The sequence below is a fragment of the Triticum aestivum genome, chromosome 4A (assembly GCF_018294505.1).
Source record: "Triticum aestivum cultivar Chinese Spring chromosome 4A, IWGSC CS RefSeq v2.1, whole genome shotgun sequence".
In the NCBI taxonomy this organism is placed as follows: domain Eukaryota; kingdom Viridiplantae; phylum Streptophyta; class Magnoliopsida; order Poales; family Poaceae; genus Triticum; species Triticum aestivum.
In genome coordinates, this window is record NC_057803.1 from 600832853 (window position 1) to 600853792 (window position 20940).

Consider the following 20940-nt stretch of genomic DNA (forward strand, 5'->3'; position numbering starts at 1 on the left):
TTCGAGCCCTCGAGGCCCCTGGCTTGTATTATGATGCTTGTATGACTTATTTATGTTTTAGAGTTGTGTTGTGATATCTTCCCGTGAGTCCCTGATCTTGATCGTACACGTTTGCGTGCATGATTAGTGTACGATTGGATCGGGGGCGTCACAAGTTGGTATCAGAGCCGACTGCCTGTAGGAATCCCCCTTCCACACTCCTTGGCCGAAGTCGAGTCTAGACATTGCAAAACTTTTACTAACTTGGCTGTGTGCCTTACGGGCCCACGTCGCCATCGGGTGGTACTAGGATCTTTTACTCCTCGACCTTTACTCTGGGACTCTGATCTCTCTTCTATTCGGGTTAAAGGAATTTTGCTAAATCTAACATTAGGATCTCGTTATCACTTTCACCCGGAGAGCCCCTTATTACTGATGATCGTCTGCTGCACGTGAAGACCCTGAAGATACTTTCCGCTGTTAAGCCGAGAACTTGTGTTCATCGCGTTTGCAATTCCCCTTCCACCGTCAACCCTTATGGGTAACTACTTACAGTTGTTATTCTTATATCATCCCCAGTTGGTCTTGTTATTACAAGATACCCTGAAAAACTCGTCGTGGTTTCGATAATCCCTTGAGCTTACTGCCTTGCTGTTCTTGTCACTTGAATACCCCTACGGTTAATTCTCGCATTTATAGAATATCCGCTCATCCCCCAGTTGTTTATGTGTTACACAAAAGTCTTCGAAATACCACCCGATATTCCAAAAATCCTCAGCAACCTATTGCTCTGGAATTTCTTGTTTACTTTCATTATGATTAATCCCATAAGTATAGAAATCTTATTGACATTCCTTGTCATTATCATTTTGAGTCTGTTGACTCAATATGTTGCGAATGCACGTAATCATCAGTTGATCCTTTTAAATTATCTCTCCGGCTCAGACGTCTTTCAAACATGAGCTGGTTCTCGACCAAACTATCTGTCGTCGATTGTGCCTCTGGTATATTCAATTGATCCATCCTTGATCAGAACGTCTGCTTCTGATCCTTTGTTTTGGAAATCATAATTCCTTTTTATTTAAGCTTTGAATTATTCAGATGATTCCATAACCTGTTGCATTTGCATTCCTTCCTCTTCTGGTTGAGTACCGATACTCATATCAGATCCTTTGTGGACTATCAAGTCCTTTGTTGGATTGTTATCCGACAGTGTCCTTCACATTTGAACACTTTGTGAGTTCTTCCCCTTATACATGATGCCCTTGTTAAGTTGTATCCTCTGCTTGGCCAACCATGCTCTGCTTTCGGGCTTGTGTTATTTACTCTGGAAACTTGTGGTATATGTTTCTAAGAAGCCCCTATGGGTTGAACATATGCCTTCTCTAAACCGTGTGAACCCGAAAGTTTTCACGAGTCATACTTATCTGGTATTGCACCAGGTAAAACTTTCAACAACTAATGTCATCTTCGAAATACGAGAGGTGAATGGAAGATTATGCATTGAGGAAGTGGGAGTCGACCTTGAACTTTGTGTTCATGCCCATGGACGCGATGTATATCCTATCATGGAAGCTTCTTGTAATAATAACTATTTCCTTGATAGCTAACATATGGTATCTGTGAATTGATCCCTTGCAACCGTGGTTCCGACCATGATTGTTCTTCTTTGATTCCATTTCTCGGACAAGTTAAAACAATTGTCTTCTATGGATCAATACACCAGTCCAACCTTTACTTTGATCTTGTGTTGAGTATTACCCCCCTGGTATCTCGAGATTATCATGGTACTGCATAACTTCTTATGAGTTCTTCATCAAGTGCTACCTTACCACTGATTCCAATTTTTCACGGGCTCTGAGTTATTAAACACTCAAAGACACCGATAACTGAACCGAGTCCGCTCTACGGTTCAACAACTCTTCAAGTAAGCTTCTATAAGTATGAGTTTGTACCCGATCACGCCATTCCTAGCCTGTTTGGCTACATCATTGTCGTGATGATTCTAACTGTGCTACCTGGTCCTTATTCTCGGAGCACCAATTTGCGACGATAGCTAAGCTTACGTCGATCTTCCTCGTCATATCATTTCGCCTTGAACAACAAGCTAGATTTCAAGTTTGTGTCGTACCTATGGTTCCAATAACCTCTAGCTTCATCATTCTTTTGACTTGATGTGATCGCGGATCGATTACATCTTCGTGGAATCTCTCGACAAATGTGTCATGATCACCATCTACATTCTGATGCTCTTCCAGGATATCAATTGAATTAATGATGAGAAATACCATCCTTGCCCTCGATGATTTGTGTTGTCATCGACCTCTTTATTGCGTTCCCTCCAACAAAAACTTGTTTGTGTTCTGTGTTATACCTCGAGTTCCTTGCTACCTAGCATTTGTTCTTCTTTACCATGGAGTATTACCATCTTTTATGTCAAGAAGGTCGTGAGGATTACTCCACCTCTTAAGAATTCTTGGTATGGTGATACTTCTCACCCTCACCATTCTTTCTTGGTACCCGTGTTGTTTCTAACCGGAATACCGACAATTGAACCATGAGGTGTGAATTCAAAACTTCTAGCAACCCTATTGCTTTGAAGTAACGGTCGAGTTTCATTCAAATTCTTTTGTTCATCAAGTCACCACTCTAACATTGATCGTGCGACCCAACCCATATTCGGGTGCACCTTTCAACCAATGTTTAATTGAGTATGTTTCCTCGAGCATACATCATTATACCATTTGATCTGACAAATGTTATCTCCTTGTTCACATAATTGTGGAAATCCATCTTGTCGGAAATCTCGATGGATTATCGCCGAGCCCATCAGCCACCTCCTCCTCTCCTTGGTTTAATGATGAACTATTGTTTCAGGAACCCACTCCCATAGTTCATTTCCTGAGAATCCTGAAATGTCATTTCGTCTATTTGTGTTGCACCTTTTATTCTCGGACATCCTGAGTCTGAGGTATCATTACACCAATCGGATCTGAATCTCGGTCAGATATGATGGTTGGGACAACTTTCCAAGAGTTAGGTTGTTGGCCCTTTGATGACCTGGTAACAGGATGTCATGCCTAGCCCCCCCCCCCTGGCTGGAGGACCTATCATTATGATTTCTTTTGCAAGGATAACCATTCCTCCTAGAGGAAGTGGTAGGACTTATTTTATAAGTTACTCCTGATGGGTCATTGGTGTATCCGAAGTCGGGCCCTTGATTGAAACACCATATCATTGCTACCTGAAGCATGTCTGTGGTACTCCATTCATCACCAAGAACATTTGAAGCACAATGCTAAATTCTCTTTATCGATTATCCAAACACCGTTGTATGGGTAATGTCATGAAATTTTTCTTCCCTTACCTAAAATGGTTTTCTACCTACTATCCTGTCATGGATATCATCTGCTTGTCCTTGGGAAGGATATACCCTGGAAAATGTGTTTAAACACATTTTTCCTTTCCATTGATCTGGTTAAATCCGATAATCATATCTTCCTTTCCCTTGTTTGGTTTAACCTTTCTTGTGATCTATGAGATCTAAGTAGTAATATTCTCCTACTTTTGTAAACACCTCGGTGTACAATTCTGTCAGAAAGACCCTGTTATTTTGGTGAGGACATTCCAGTAACCACCGATGGACGAGAACTTTGCCTATTGGTCCGCCTCGTTCAACGAGCAGGAAGATGGTTCTCTTCGTCCCTCGCCCTTGGTACCGACATTGTTGCCGACATAACTGTCAGGCTATCCTCTAACATGCCTTGCTTACATGATTGTGCAAGACGTCACTGCCTTTCCTACTTTTAACCCACATGGTGGGCCCATAACCCACAGTTCCACAGGATCGAAACCTGACTCTCCTGCACACCCCAGTTTCCAAAGTTATTCCTCCCGCTTGGACTCGTAAGTAATTCATGAGCCACCTTTCCGATGAGATCATCAATTCTGGCATCGGACACAATAATTATCCCGTTGCTTTGAAACCACTTTCACCTTCTGACTAGGCATTGAACGATTGCCTGGCTACTTGAAACTTCTTATTGTACCTCCCAACTTTACTCTCGATGTCTTTTAAATGTTCAAACTCGATAGGTACTCATATGCTCATTCATGGGTTAATCCCAGATTATAACACTTAAAACATTCTGTCGTTGCCGACCTGCCCCGTTACCTATTCGTAAATGCGATGGAGTTCCCGAAGAAAAGAGCCGACTTCACCATGAGGACCTGAAACAGAGAAATGAAGACATCAATGAAAGGGATCAACCTCTTTGAAAGGGCAGCCAAGGCCGAGAAGACTCGTTAGGTTTTTCGCTACCAGCACCTTTCCCCCATTACTCCACCGCTTAAATCTCGGGGAGATTTCTTGTAGTGGAGGAGAATTGTGACGCCCGGATACTTAAGCTACAGTAAACCACTGTTAATGATGCCACGTCAGCACAATTACTGTTGCTAATCTCGTGTTAGCTCGAAACTGATTCAAATTCAAATTCAAAATCAAATCAAACGGTAAAAGTTTTCAAACTTTAAAACTAAAATATTCTAGTTGTGCCAAATAATGCAAAGTTAATTGTGGTGAAGAAACCCCACTTTTATAAAATGTTTTGATACCCTAAAATGATTAAAACAGTAGGTAAAACAATTAAATAAATGCATTTTGGGTTTTATAAAATACTAAAACTATTTTGTTCAGGGATAAAACCTTTCGTGGCAGTAGTTATAATTGTAACTCTATTTTAGCTATGGGTTTCACTTTTTGTAAAACTATAAACTATTATATAAGAAAAATAAAACAGAACAGAAAATAAATAAAAGAAAGAAAATACAAAAGAGAAACAGAAAAAAAAAGAGGAAGCCCCCCTGCTGAACCGCGGCCCAGCTGGCCATTGGGCCAACCAGGCCGGCCCAGGTCGGCCCCGCTCCTCTCCCTTATCCCCTCGGTCCAACCCACGCCCCCCCCCCCATTGACACTCCCCCCCTCCCGAAAATATATCTCCCCCTCTCCCCCGATTGGATCGGGATCGAGGGAGGAGACCACCGCCGCCGCCAGGCCTCGTCGCCGCCGAACGCCTCCTCGTCCTCCTCCTCGCCGGTCCTCCCCGACCTCCACCGAGCCTGCTGCCTCGAACCCTGCGAACCCCGGTGAGGCCCCGGGCTCCCACCCCCTCTCCTCGCACTCCCTCGCCCCGCGACCGTCGCCGCGCCTCGCGTGCTCCGGCCCCGCGCTCACCGCGGGCGGGCCGCGCCCTGGGCACGCGCGGCACCAACCGCACCGGACCGTCCCGCCCCCGCCTCTCCTTCCCCGACCGGCTCCACCACCGGGCCCCGTCGAGCTTCACCACGCCCGGGCACGCGCTCGCCGCGCCCGCGACCTCCCGTGACCGCACCCCGGCCTCCTCTCCCTCCGGCGACGCTGGCCCCGTGCTCCCCCGCCTCGGCCACGCGCCCCGGCCACCACCGTCGCCCGCTCGCCCTCTGGCCTCGTGCCGCCCGGTCCCGCTCTCCGGCATCGATGCCGCCGTCGCTCGGGTCCGCCCCGGCGGCGCCCAGCGCCCTGCGCCCGTTCCTGGCCGGCGCCGTTCCCCTCGCCGTGGCCACCGGCCTCCCTCGCTGCTCCTCCTCCCCTGAAACCCCCACCACCTCGCTCCGGCCTCGCTTCGTCCGCCCCGACGCACCGTCCTGGCCACCCCCCTCTGCTCGCCGCCGTATGGGCAGCTCCTGCCGGCCCGCGTCGCCGGTGGCGCCCTGCTGCTCCCCCGTCGGCGTTTCCCCTCCGGTGGCCGCCCGGCCTTGCCCCGGTCCTCCTCGCCCCGGCGATTTGGGCGAATGCCCAGTCGGGCGCCACACCCGCTCGCCCGCACCCACACCCGTGGCCCGACCCGCAATGGCCTCTGTGCCACTGACCACAGGGGCCCATGCCCCATAACGTTTTATTAAAAAAAAGAGAATTAAAAATAAAATTAATAAATAAAAATAAAAATGATTTAATAAAATTATTAATTAATTATCTAATGAATTAATTAAGTTAATTAATCCGGTTTAATTAATTTAATTAACTAGTTAGGTTAATTAAATAGTAATTAAATTAACTAATCTGTAATTAACCTAAACAGAGAATGACAGATGGGTCCCACTGGACCCACACGTCAGGTTGACCAGGTCAATGGTCAACGTTGACTGCTGACATCACTCTGATGTCATGCTGACGTCATCATTTACTATTCTGGATAATGTTGGATTAAATAATTAATTAAATTCCAGAAATTAATAAAATCTTTAGAAAATCATATCTTTTAATCCGTAACTCGGATTAAAATATTTTCAACATGAAAGTTGCTCAGAACGACGAGACGAATCCGGATACGCGGTCCGTTCGTCCGCCACACACCCCTAACCTATCGAACCCGCAACTTTCCCCCTCCGGCTCCTCTGCCCGAAAACACGAAACACCGGGAATACTTTCCCGGGGGTTTTCCCCCCTTCACCGGTATCACCTACTACCGCGTTAGGGCACACCGAACACCGCGTATTGCCTTGATATATTTTGTGGTGCTTTGTTTGCTCTGTATTCATTATTTCTTCCCCCTCTTCTCTCCGGTAGACTACGAGACCGACGCTGCTGCTGACCAGTTCGACTACGGAGTTGACGACCCCTCTCTCTTGCCAGAGCAACCAGGCAAGCCCCCCCTTTGATCACCAGATATCGCCTACTCTTCTCTATACTGCTTGCATTAGAGTAGTGTAGCATGTTACTGCTTTCCGTTAATCCTATTCTGATGCATAGCCTGTCATTGCTGCTACAGTCATTGATACCTTACCCGCAATCCTAAATGCTTAGTATAGGATGCTAGTGTTCCATCAGTGACCCTACACTCTTGTCCGTCTGCCATGCTATACTACTGGGCTGTGATCACTTCGGGAGGTGATCACGGGCATATACTATATACTTTACACTGTTACATTACCTGTGATACTGTTCGGAGTTGGGGGCTGAAAGGACAGGTGGCTCCATCCCGGTAGAGGTGGGCCTGGGTTCCCGACGGTCCCCGACGGTTACTTTGTGGCGGAGCGACAGGGCAGGTTGAGACCACCTAGGAGAGAGGTGGGCCTGGCCCTGTTCGGCGTTCGCGGATACTTAACACGCTTAACGAGATCTTGGTATTTGATCTGAGTTGGCTACGAGCTTATACGCACTAACCATCTACGCGGGAGTAGTTATGGGTATCCCGACGTCGTGGTATCAGCCGAAGCACTTCAGACGTCAGCGACGGAGCGGCGCGCGCCGGATTGGAACGTAAGCCTGCTCTTGTATTAAGGGGGCTAGTTCTGCTTCCGGCCGCCCTCGCAACATGCAGGTGTGCTATGGGCGATGGGCCCAGACCCCTGTGCGCTTAGGTTTAGACCGGCGTGCTGGCCTCTCTGTTTTGCCTAGGTGGGGCTGCGACGTGTTGATCTTCCGCGGCCGGGCATGACCCAGGAAAGTGTGTCCGGCCAAATGGGATCAAGCGTGCTGGGTAAGTTGGTGCACCCCTGCAGGGAAGTTAATCTATTCGAATAGCCGTGATCTTCGGTAACAGGACGACTTGGAGTTGTACCTTGACCTTATGACAACTAGAACCGGATACTTAATAAAACACACCCTTCCAAGTGCCAGATACAACCGGTGGTCGCTCTCTCTCAGGGATACGAGGAGGGGATCGCCGGGTAGGATTATGCTACTGGAGATGTTACTTGGAGATGCTATTTGGAGATGCTACTTGGAGATGCTACTTGGAGGACTTCAATCTACTCTCTTCTACTTGATGCAAGACGGAGGCTGCCAGAAGCGTAGTCTTCGACAGGATTAGCTATCCCCCTCTTATTCTGGCATTCTGCAGTTCAGTCCACTGATATGGCCTCCTTACACATATACCCATGCATATGTAGTGTAGTTCCTTGCTTGCGAGTACTTTGGATGAGTACTCACGGTTGCTTTCTCCCCCCTTTTTCCCCTTTTCCTTTCTTTCTGGTTGTCGCAACCAGATGCTGGAGTCCAGGAGCCAGACGCCACCATCGACGACGACCCCTACTACACCGGAGGTGCCCCTACTACGTGCAGCCCGCTGACGACGTCCAGGAGTAGTTAGGAGGATCCCAGGCAGGAGGCCTGCGCCTCTTTCGATCTGTATCCCAGTTTGTGCTAGCCTTCTTAAGGCAAACTTGTTTAACTTATGTCTGTACTCAGATATTGTTGCTTCCGCTGACTCGTCTATGATCGAGCACTTGTATTCGAGCCCTCGAGGCCCCTGGCTTGTATTATGATGCTTGTATGACTTATTTATGTTTTAGAGTTGTGTTGTGATACCTTCCCGTGAGTCCCTGATCTTGATCGTACACGTTTGCGTGCATGATTAGTGTACGATTGGATCGGGGGCGTCACAAAAGGCCTCTTTTCAGCAGCCCAATGGGCGGGAAGCGGCGGCCTTTGGTCCCGGTTGGTGGCACCAACCGGGACTAAAGGGGGGCATTGGTCACGGTTTGTGCCACGAACCGTGACCAATGCCCCCTTTAGTCCCGGTTGGTGCCACCAACCGGGACCAATGGCCTGCGCCCGCCAAAGCCGCGGTGCGGTGGGATGTTTAGTCCCACCTTGCTAGCTGAGGAGTGGCCGCACCTGTTTATAAGTGCTGCCCCACCATCTCCATTGAACTCCTCATAACTTCAGGCCTCTGGGCCTAATCTCACACCGCTATGCATGTGGGCCTGCTGGGCCTTCTGCGGGCCTGAATCCTGGCCCATGGATGGGCTTCTGGTCGTATTCAGGCTGTGGTGGCCCAGTAGGTGGTATTTTTTTACTATTTATTTTTTTCATTTCTACTTAGAACTAAGTACTTATAGTTTTTTAGTGATTTTTTCTTTTAGGTCACAAAAATTATAAACTTTCTGTTAGTGCCATTAGTTTTAAAATTTGAATAGTTTAAATTTGAATTTTTTGAAAATTTGTCTGAATCACTAGTTTATGAATGCCTTTACTATAAAAATTGATTTTTGAGTCATTCTCTTTCTTGCTATTTAATATTACTGTGTTTTATCATTATACTCAATTCGGTAATTTTAGTTAGTCATAACAAATATTATAGGCATTTTTTTCTTTTTGCTATTTATTTTTTCATTTCTACTTAGAACAAAATACTTATAGTTTTTTAGTGATTTTTTTCTTTAGGTCACAAATATTATAAACTTTCTGTTAGTGCCATTAGTTTTCAAATTTGAAAACACTTTTTTAGTTTTTTTTGCTTTTAGTGCCTATTTTTTCCAGTTTTTTTGTTTTGTTTTCTGCATTATTTATTTTCTTTTGTTTTTTGCTTTATTTTTTAATTCTTTTTGCTTTTAGTTTTAGAAAAATTATAAACTTTCTGTTAGTGCCATTATTTTTAAAATTTGAAAACACTTTTTTAGTTTTTTTGTTTTCTTTGTTGCCTTATTTATTTTATTTTGTTTCTACTTACAACAAAATACTTATTGTTGCTATTTTTATTTTATTTTTAGTTTTTTTGTTTTGTTTTCTGTATTATTTATTTTCTTTTGTTTTTTGCTTTATTTTTTAATTCTTTTTGCTTTTAGGTCAGCAAAATTATAAACTTTCTGTTAGTGCCATTAGTTTTAGAAAAATTATAAACTTTCTGTTAGTGCCATTAGTTTTAAAATTTGAATAGTTAAAATTTGAATTCTTTGAAATTTGTGTGAATCACAAGTTTGTGATTAACTTTACTAAAAAATGAACATAGATGCACCTATAGAGAAAATTCGACCTAAATTCATAGTTTTCAAATGTACTCTGAAAAAGTTGGCATAGCATACTCGTGTGTTACAAAGTTGGCATGGTATCATCATAATAGTTGCGGAAGAAAGTCTTCACTTTTTCTTCGCTTGTGTCCTTTGCTTATTGCGCCGTAACCATGGCTAATCTTCATCGTTTATCAGGATGCTTGGGTCAGCCTTGACATTTAAGGGAGGAATTTCATGAAACTTTTCATAATCTTCAGACATGTCTGTCTTGCCCTCCACTCTCAGGATATCCCTTTTTCCTGAAAGAACTATGTGGCGCTTTGGCTCATTGTATGATGTATTCGCTTCCTTATCTTTTCTTTTTCTCGGTTTGGATACATGTCCTTCACATAGATAACCTGTGCCACATCATTGGCTAAGACGAACGGTTTGTCAGTGTACCCAAGATTTTTCAAATCCACTGTTGTCATTCCGTACTGTGGGTCTACCTGTACCCCGCCTCCTGACAGTTGACCCATTTGCACTTAAACAAAGGGACCTTAAAATCATGTCCGTAGTCAAGTTCCCATATGTCCACTATGTAACCATAATATGTGTCCTTTCCGCTCTCGGTTGCTGCATCAAACTGGACACCGCTGTTTTGGTTGGTGCTCTTTTGATCTTGGGCGATCGTGTAAAATGTATTCCCATTTATCTCGTATCCTTTGTAAGTCAATACAGTCAAAGATGGTCCCCTGTACAACAAGTACAGCTCATCACAAACAGTGTTTTCACCTCTGAGACATGTTTCCAACCAACTGCTGAAAGTCCTGATGTGTTCACATGTAATCCAGTCGTCGCACTGCTCCGGGTGTTTCGAGCGCAGATTGTTCTTGTGTTCATCGACATACGGGGTCACCAAGGTAGAGTTCTGTAGAACTGTGTAGTGTGCTTGAGACCAAGAATATCCGTCCCTGCATATTATTGAGTCACTTCCAAGAGTGCCTTTTCCAGTCAGTCTCCCCTCATACCGCGATTTAGGGAGACCTATCTTCTTAAGGCCAGGAATGAAGTCAACACAAAACCCGATAACATCCTCTGTTTGATGGCCCATGGAGATGCTTCCTTCTGGCCTAGTGCGGTTACGGACATACTTCTTTAGGACTCACGTGAACCTCTCAAAGGGGAACATATTGTGTAGAAATATGGGCCCCAGGATGACAATCTCGTCGACTAGATGAACTAGGACGTGCGTCATGATATTGAAGAAGGATGGTGGGAACACCAGCTCGAAACTGACAAGACATTGCACCACATCACTCCTTAGCCTTGGTACGATTTCTGGATCGATCACCTTCTGAGAGATTGCATTGAGGAATGCACATAGCTTCACAATGGCTAATCGGACGTTTTCTGGTAGAAGCCCCCTCAATGCAACCGGAAGCAGTTGCGTCATAATCACGTAGCAATCATGAGACTTTAGGTTCTAAAACTTTTTCTCTGGCATATTTATTATTCCCTTTATATTCGACGAGAAGCCAGTCGTGACCTTCATACTGAGCAGGCATTCAAAGAAGATTTCTTTCTCTTCTTTCGTAAGAGCGTAGCTGGCAGGACCTTTATACTGCTTCGGAGGCATGCCGTCTTTTTCGTGCAAACATTGCAGGTCATGCCGTGCCTCAGGTGTATCTTTTGTCTTCCCATACACGCCCAAGAATCCTAGCAGGTTCACGCAAAGGTTCTTCATCACGTGCATCACGTCGATTGAAGAGCGGACCTCTAGGTCTTTCCAGTAGGGTAGGTCCCAAAATATAGATTTCTTCTTCCACATGGGTGTGTGTCCCTCAGCGTCATTCGGAACAGCTAGTCCGCCGGGACCCTTTCCAAAGATTACATGTAAATCATTGACCATAGCAAGTACGTGATCACCGGTACGCATGGCGGGCTTCTTCCGGTGATCTACCTCGCCTTTGAAATGCTTGCCTTTCTTTCAACATTGATGGTTGGTCGGAAGAAATCGACGATGGCTCAGGTACACATTCTTCCTGCATTTGTCCAGGTATATACTTTCAGTGTCATCTAAACAGTGCATGCATGCGTGGTATCCTTTGTTTGTCTGTCCTGAAAGGTTACTGAGAGCGGGCAAATCATTGATGGTCATGAACATCAACGCCTTTAGGTTAAATTCCTCCTGTCTGTGCTCATCCCATGTACGTACACCGTTTCCATTCCACAGCTGTAAAAGTTCTTCAACTAATGGCCTTAGGTACACATCAATGTCGTTGCCGGGTTGCTTAGGGCCTTGGATGAGAACTGGCATCATAATGAACTTCCGCTTCATGCACATCCAAGGACGAAGGTTATACATACATAGAGTCACGGGCCAGGTGCTGTGATTGCTGCTCTACTCCCAGAAAGGATTAATGCCATCCACGCTTAAAGCAAACCATACATTCCTTGGGTCCTTTGCAAACTCATCCCAGTACTTTCTCTTGATTTTTCTCCACTGCGACCCGTCAGCGGGTGCTCTCAACTTCCCGTCTTTCTTCCGGTCCTCACTGTGCCATCGCATCAACTTGGCATGCTCTTCGTTTCTGAACAGACGTTTCAACCGTGGTATTATAGGAGCATACCACATCACCTTCACAGGAACCCTCTTCCTGGGGGGCTCGCCGTCAACATCACCAGGGTCATCTCGTCTGATCTTATACCGCAATGCACCGCATACCGGGCATGCGTTCAGACCCTTGTATGCACCGCGGTAGAGGATGCAGTCATTAGGGCATGCATGTATCTTCTCCACCTCCAATCCTAGAGGGCATACGACCTTCTTTGCTGCGTATGTACTGTTGGGCAATTCGTTATCCTTTGGAAGCTTCTTCTTCAATATTTTCAGTAGCTTCTCAAATCCTTTGTCAGCCACAGCATTCTCTGCCTTCCACTGCAGCAATTCCAGTACGGTACCGAGCTTTGTGTTGCCATCTTCGCAATTGGGGTACAACCCTTTTTTGTGATCCTCTAACATGCGATCGAACTTCAGCTTCTCCTTTTGACTTTCGCATTGCGTCCTTGCATTGACAATGACCCGGCGGAGATCATCATCATCGGGCACATCGTCTGGTTCCTCTTGATCTTCAGCAGCTTCACCCATTGCAGCATCATTGGGCACACCGTCTGGTTCCTCTTGATCTTCACCATCTCCCCCCGTTGCAGCATCACCGTATTCAGGGGGCACATAGTTGTCATCGTACTCTTCTTCTTCGCCGTCTTCCATCATAACCCCTATTTCTCCGTGCCTCGTCCAAACATTATAGTGTGGCATGAAACCCTTGTAAAGCAGGTGGGAGTGCAGGATTTTCTGGTTAGAGTAAGACCTCGTATTCCCACATTCAGTGCATGGACAACACATAAAACCATTCTGCTTGTTTGCCTCAGCCGCATCGAGAAACGCATGCACGCCCTTAATGTACTCGGAGGTGTGTCTGTCACCGTACATCCATTGCCGGTTCATCTGCGTGCGTTATATATAATTAAGTGTCCAAATTTATAGAAGTTCATCATCACATTAAAACCAAAGTACATACATAGTTCTCATCTAACAACATATAACTCTCTAGAGCATCTAATTAATTAAACCATACATTCAAACTATGTAAAACATTTCAATGCGAAAACAAATGCGATCATAATCGCAACCAAGGTAACAATTGATCCAACGGCATAATGATACCAAGCCTCGGTATGAATGGCATATTTTCTACTCTTTCTATTCTTCAAGCACAGTGCATCCATCTTGATCTTGTGATCATTGATGACATCCACAACATGCAACTCCAATATCATCTTCTCCTCCTCAATTTTTTTATTTTTTCCTTCAACAAATTGTTTTCTTCTTCAACTAAATTTAACCTCTCCACAATAGGGTCGGTTGGAATTTCTGATTCACATACATCCTATATAAATAAAATCTATGTCACGTTGGTCGGCACAATTTTCATAAACAATAAATGAACGAATAGTTATAAAGATAATATATATACCACATCCAAATCATAGACAGGACAAGGACCGACGGGGTCGGATACCAAAACCATCGCACTATATAAGATGCAATAATAAAAGTAAGAAAATAATACAAGTATCTATGTAAACATACAAGTAAGAATATTTTTTTCCTTTCAAAAAGAAGATAAGAACAAGAGGCTCACCACGGTGGTGCCAGCGATGAGCTCGGCACGGGTGATCGATGGCGGTGAAGACGGGGACGGGGCGTGACGGACCGCTAAACCTAGACAAATATTGAGGAAAATGGAGCTTGAAGGTCGAGCTTGGAGAGGAGAAAGCTTAAGTAGTGTGGCTCGGGCATTCCATCGAACACCTTGTGTGCATAGGAGGTGAGCTAGAGCACCACCAAGCCCTCTCCCCCTCGGCCAGAAAAAAACAGAGCAGTGTGCTCTGTTCTTACGCGAGGGGGTATATATAGGCACCTCATTGGTCTCGATTGGTGGCATGAACCGGGACTAAAGGGGAGCCTTTGGACCCGGTTCATGCCACCAACCGGGACCAATGGTGGTGGGCCAGGAGCGAGGCCATTGGTCCCGGTTCGTCCCACCAACCGGGACCAAAAGGTCCAGATGAACCGGGACCAATGGCCCACGTGGCCCGGCCGGCCCCCTGGGCTCACGAACCGGGTCCAATGCCCCCATGGGTCCCGGTTCTAGACTGAACCGGGACTAATGGGCTGACCCGGCCTGGACCGTTCCCCCTTTTCTACTAGTGAATGTTCTCCCCCTCTCTTGTGGAGATCTATTTGATGTGATCTTCTTTTTGCGGTGTGTTTGTTGAGACAGATGAATTGTGGGTTTATGATCAAGTCTATCTATGAACAATATTTGAATCTTCTCTGAATTCTTTTATGTATGATTGGTTATCTTTGCAAGTCTCTTCGAATTATCAGTTTGGTTTGGCCTACTAGATTGATCTTTCTTGCAATGGGAGAAGTGCTTAGCTTTGGGTTCAATCTTGCGGTGTCCTTTCCCAGTGACAGTAGGGGCAGCAAGGCACGTATTGTATTATTGCCATTGAGGATAAGAAGATGGTGTTTTCATCATATTGCATGAGTTTATCCCTCTACATCATGTCATCTTGCTTAAGGCGTTACTCTGTTTTTATTAACTTAATACTCTAGATGCATGCTGGATAGCGGTCGATGAGTGGAGTAATAGTAGTAGATGCTGGCAGGAGTCGTTCTACTTCTCTCAGACGTGATGCCTATATACATGATCATACCTAGATATTCTCATAACTATGCTCAATTCTATCAATTGCTCAACAGTAATTCGTTCACCCACCGTAGAATACTTATGCCCTTGAGAGAAGCCACTAGTGAAACCTATGGCCCCCGGGTCTATCTTCATCATATTAATCTTCCAATACTTAGTTATTTCTTTTCTTTTTACTTTTCTTTTATTTTACTTTACATCTTTATCATAAAAATACCAAAAATATTATCTTATCATATCTATCAGATCTCACTCTCGTAAGTGGCCGTGTAGGGATTGACAACCCCTTATCGCGTTGGTTGCGAGGATTTATTTGTTTTGTGCAGGTACGAGGGACTCGCGCGTAGCCTCCTACTGGATTGATAACTTGGTTCTCAAAAACTGAGGGAAATACTTACGCTACTTTGCTGCATCATCCCTTCCTCTTCGGGGAAAACCAACGCAGTGCTCAAGAGGTAGCAGAGTATCTAGGTGACATTAGGGGTTTGGTTGATTTGTGTATTAAGGTGTTATTCTGGTACGAACTCTAGGATAGATCGAATGGAAAGAATATCTTCGTGTTATTTTACTATTGACTCTTGAATAGGTCGATCAAAAAGAATAACTTTGAGGTGGTTTCGTACCCTACAATAATCTCTTCGTTTGTTCTCTGCTATTAGTGACTTTGGAGTGACTCTTTGTTGCATGTTGAGGGATAGTTATATGATCCAATTATGTTATCATTGTTGAGAGAACTTGCACTAGTGAAAGTATGAACCCTAGGCCTTATTTCCTAGCATTGCAATACCGTTTACGCTCACTTTTATCATTAGTTACCTTGTTGTTTTTATATTTTCAGATTACAAAAACCTATATCTACCATCCATATTGCACTTTTATCACCATCTCTTTGCCGAACTAGTGCACCTATACAATTTACCATTGTATTTGGTGTGTTGCGGGCACAAGAGACTCTTTGTTATTTGGTTGCAGGGTTGTTTGAGAGAGACCATTTTCATCCTACACCTCCCACGGATTGATAAACCTTAGGTCATCCACTTGAGGGAAACTTGCTACTGTCCTACAAACCTCTGCACTTGGAGGCCCAACAACGTCTACAAGAAGAAGGTTGTGTAGTAGACATCAGACCACAACCTTGAGCCCCTCTACCGTTGGTGTGCATAGCCTCTGGAGCACATCCCACTATCGGCACTCTAGGACACCAGATCCGTCGCCGCCACACTGTCAAACAGCCCCACTGCCGCCGACACTGCTCAGGCTTTGCCTAGTGGCGCCCTCCCACATCGATGAGGGGAGAGGAGGAGGGGGAGGGCCCTAGCCGGACGGATTTGGGTCACCCCGGTGCGGCTGTAGAGCCGCACGGGAGTAGAGAGGATTACTTTCACTCATCAGGTCATGATTACCTTCAACTTGTGACCCCATAGGTTTGGTAGAAACATAGACATGAACGTAACCCCTTCATTCGATGAATGATAGCAGAACCGTGTACATCCATATCGATCCATATGAGTACACGAATGACATTCGAGTGAACCATTTGTTATCATGTGATGTTACCTTTGCTTCGTGATACTTTACAAAAACCGAGATGCATCGGTATCCTTCTCAGTCATACACATGCTCACTATACCGTTATCCTTGTTAGTAGTTTTGTTCCTTTTTCTCATAATGTGTTCCGCCAGCACTGTGGCATAGTTACTTGTGTCTAGCCAGACAATGATGGATGCCGTTACACCGAGAGGGCCCAAAGAATATCTCTTCATAGTCGGAGGATAAAATCACACTCTTGAGTTATCTAGTTCCTTCAAATTTTCCGATGAACCTGTAAGTTATCATTATGATCACCGTGTTATAGATGACGTTTGAGCGGCCCCAAAGTCCACCGTATGGTAGGAAGTGACTATGATACACTCATGGTATGAGGAACTACAAACACGTGTTAACACTTCATGTTATAACAATTGATTTCAAATGATATTGTCCCAGATTATGAAAAACAAGTTTGGGTCGATTCAATATGATTGTTCTTCCAACGTCATACTCTCAATGCAGTTTTAGTACTACCGTTACACTTGATGATATCCTAAGTTTCAGAAAACATGATCACCAACAACACTTCGCCAGTCTTAGAGGCAAGACTAGGAACCTATTATTTACCATTCCACACGTGCATGTGAGTTTTCCACTGAATCACATATTGCTGGATCGTAACAGTTATAGCATGAAATATAAACTCTTAACTATGAAAATGGAAATATGATAATACAATATTACTGCCTCTAGGGCATATTCCAGCAGTCTCCCACTTACAGTAGAGTCAATAATCTAGCTGCATAGTCTGTTTAACACCTAGGTCTTATCCAATGTTGCTCATGCCTTACTTGTGTTAGAGTTTTCGTCATCGGTTTTGACACATTCAAAAACCATGTAATATTTGTGTTAGTCTTATCTGATTTTATGCAGGATCTTGATTCCTTTTGCTTTGAGCAATTGCATTATTTTCATAATACAATATCATTGGTTTCATTGCACTTGGCATCATACCAACTATGTCAAGACACTTCTTGATTAACTACATTCATAATACAGTGGCATTGGTTTCATCACACTTGGTATCACACCAACTACATCAAGACACTTCTTGATTCAGATTACTTTGAAAATCTAATGCTTTCAACATATTATTCTTACGTTATAGATCCACAATATTATTCATGCTTGAAAACTATTCCAAACAATTATAGAATAATAATAATTCTTAACAGTCATGAAGTTGGTGTCCGTGTAAACATTTACAACAAGCTTCTTCATCTCCTTTGTAGACACGGAACAATTAATTTGTCCTTCTGAAGTACTTAATTATATGATCAATTACCTAGTGAACCAATCCAGGATCACTTTGGTACTTGCTACTAACATAAAACATTTCGCTTTATACATATCATCACATTAATGATGGATTCAATAATCCACTCATCTGTACATGCTTATCAATTGTCATAGCACATTGATTTCTTCTAAGCATCATGTTATGAGACATTTGGAGAAAACAAATTATGTATTTAAATCCTTTTAAAACCTTATCAATGTATAGAGTCCAGCTTAGCGTTATTCAACGTCTTGACCTATCTCTATATATCTTTATGTCTAATAATTTTATTTGCTTTAGTCTTTCATTGGAAACATATTCCTGTCGGCAGCGCCGCAGAGGCTGTGGACACATAAGCATGATGGGGAGACTAGCAATGGATGGATAGTAGTGGCTGCTAGGGTGGACAGAATTCCCTTTCACAAAAATATATATATTTTCCTAATCAAAGGGGTTTCCCCTGCCCCAATTTTCATTAAAGCAAAGGCAAAACATCCATCAGATGAACGTTTTACAGCTCTCGGCCACAACCATCCGTATTTACAACAGAATTATTACAACTTCAAGCTAAGCAAAGTTTGCAGGATAAGAGCATCTCCAGCCGTCCCCCCAGTAAGGCCTCCCTAGACGATTTTCACGCGCCGGCGCCGAAAAAACAGCCCAGTCGCGTCCCCAGAAGCCCGATTTTCGCCGGCATGGGCCGAAAACAGCGCCGGCGGACCCAGGCCGAACCCGGCGCGCTGGGGGGCGCCCGGGGGCGCCGGGGCGAACTGTTTTGGCGCGAAAAAGCCGCGGGCCAGCCGCGTCAGCGACACGGCACCTCGTCTTCCCGCAACGGCCTCGGTTCCCATTGATTCCTCACGGGCGGCGCGTCACGGGACGGCGCGCCGACGCCTCCCCTCCCTCACACGCGTTCACACGGGCGTGGCGCGGCTATATAGCCGGCGGCCTCACTTGCCTGTGCCCACACCAGCCCCGCCCCTTGCCGCCGCCTAGCCCCTCCCTCTACCTCTCCCGAGCGCCGCCGCCCAGCCCCTCCTCTCCCTCTCTACCTCTCCCGAGCCCGTCGCCATGGCAGAGCGTTTCCCCGAAGATGAGGCGTCGGCCAACGGCTTCGGCCGCCGTTCGCTGCGCGAACAGGATCCTGGCTCCTGTTCCAGGCGAACATCCCGGCGCCGCCGGACATGCGCGTCGGGCCGACGGGGTGGAGGCTCGGCGACGGGGGAGTGCCCGTTCCCCCGTTGCCCGACGCCGTGGCCAAGCCAAATTACTTCGCCGAGGAGGTCGAGGTCATCCGCACCTCCCTCACCGACGCCCAGCTCTCCCTCCCCCAGTACGCCGCCGACAACCACGCGGCTTGGGCGGCGTACTTCGAGCGCCGCCAGCGGCAGCGGTTGGCGTCCACCAACGACGCGCCGGTGGTCGGCGGCCAGAATAACAGCGAGGGCGCCACCTGTGGTGGGGCGTCCCCGGCCGCATACTCGAGGGCGTGCTGACGCACCTCGAGGGCAGCAACAACCCGCCGTTGGCGTAACCGGCGAGGGCGGCCGCCCCGCGCACCACCGACATGCCGGGCCATGGGCGCCAAGGAGGTTCGGGTCCTCCTCCTCTTCTTCCTCCTCTCGATCTTCCTCGCAAGTCCTCCGGTGCCCCGGCCCTGCTCGGCGTCAAGGCCGAGCCCGCGGCGGAGACGCCGCTCGGCCGACGCACTCGCAGAGCCGGCATCGTCATCAACGAGGGCCGCCGGCGCGCCTCCTCCGCACTTCGTCAAGCCAAAGACGGAGCCGGGGCTCGCGCCGGTGAAGACGGAGCCGGGGCTCGCGCCGGTGAAGAAGGAGCCGGCCGCGCCGGTGAATACGGAGCTCAACGACGACGACGCGGCCCTAGAATGGGCGCGCAGGGACTCCATAGCGATGGAGAAGGAGCGCCTGGAGAAGGCAAAGGAGCGCCAGTGCGCCGCCCTGCGCCGCTTCGCGGAGCGCCGACGCGGCCGCGAGGAAGGCGGGGTCGTCGTCATCTGCGACAGCGGCGACGACGACGCGCCACCGCCACCAGCCCGTGTTGGCGACGCCGGTCAGGGGTCCACCAGGGACGGTCGCGTCAAGGAGGAGAAGTCCGACGATGGCGGCGACGATGGCGGCGACGACGGCGACTACTCGGCGTTCAGCCAGTTTCTCTTTTAGTTAATTAGTTATCTATTTTCCTATGTAATGAAAACCGGCGAACATGTCTAATATATGCCAAGTTTGCCGAAATTTATCGTGTTTCGCTGAAATTCGCTGAACTGTGCCGAACTTTGCTAAACAAATTTTATTTTCAAATGCGCCTGGGGGCGGCCCTGGGGCCGGCGGCTGGGGACCAACTCGCCCCCAGGCCTAATTTTTGCGCCGGCTCACCCCCTGGCGGCGATTTTAGGCGCCCCTGGGGGCCAACGGCTGGAGATGCTCTAAGCAAGACGTAAAGCTGGAATACAACACAAGCTATCCTAAGAAGCTTTCCACGGCGTTGATCGAGCAGTATTAACACTTGAGAAGTCGAAAATTGCCCTCGGCGATGTTTTTCATTTTTTTTATCTAGTGTGAGTTTTCATGTTTGCATCTATCTAATTTATCCCTCAGAGGAAAAATGCTACTCAATCTGGACCACAAGATATGCTGACTAGACGGCCTACATTTAGCCATCCCTGCCTTAAAAAGGCTCTAACGATTAGGAAAGTGCTGGAAGTAGTAGTCCAAGTTGTTGATCTAAAGCGAGAGACAATCAATCGTAATCAAATCAGTAGTTTCTTTATTAGATGAAGATGCCTTTTATACAACGAGAAGAGACTCATTGGAGAGGTGTCTATTCGGAAGAGATGGCAGTTGCCAAAAGGAGCCAACGCGACAGTTGCCAAAGGCAACTGCCTGTGGTTAGAGCAAGGAGGGATCAATCCCTTAATTGACATGTGGTTAATTAATCATAATACTCCCCCTAATCAATGCTTGATCTTGTGAGCAGACTTCATCTTGGTAAGTTTTCTTCAAAAATCATGTGGAAGAAATAAGGAGAAAAGTGGTTGAT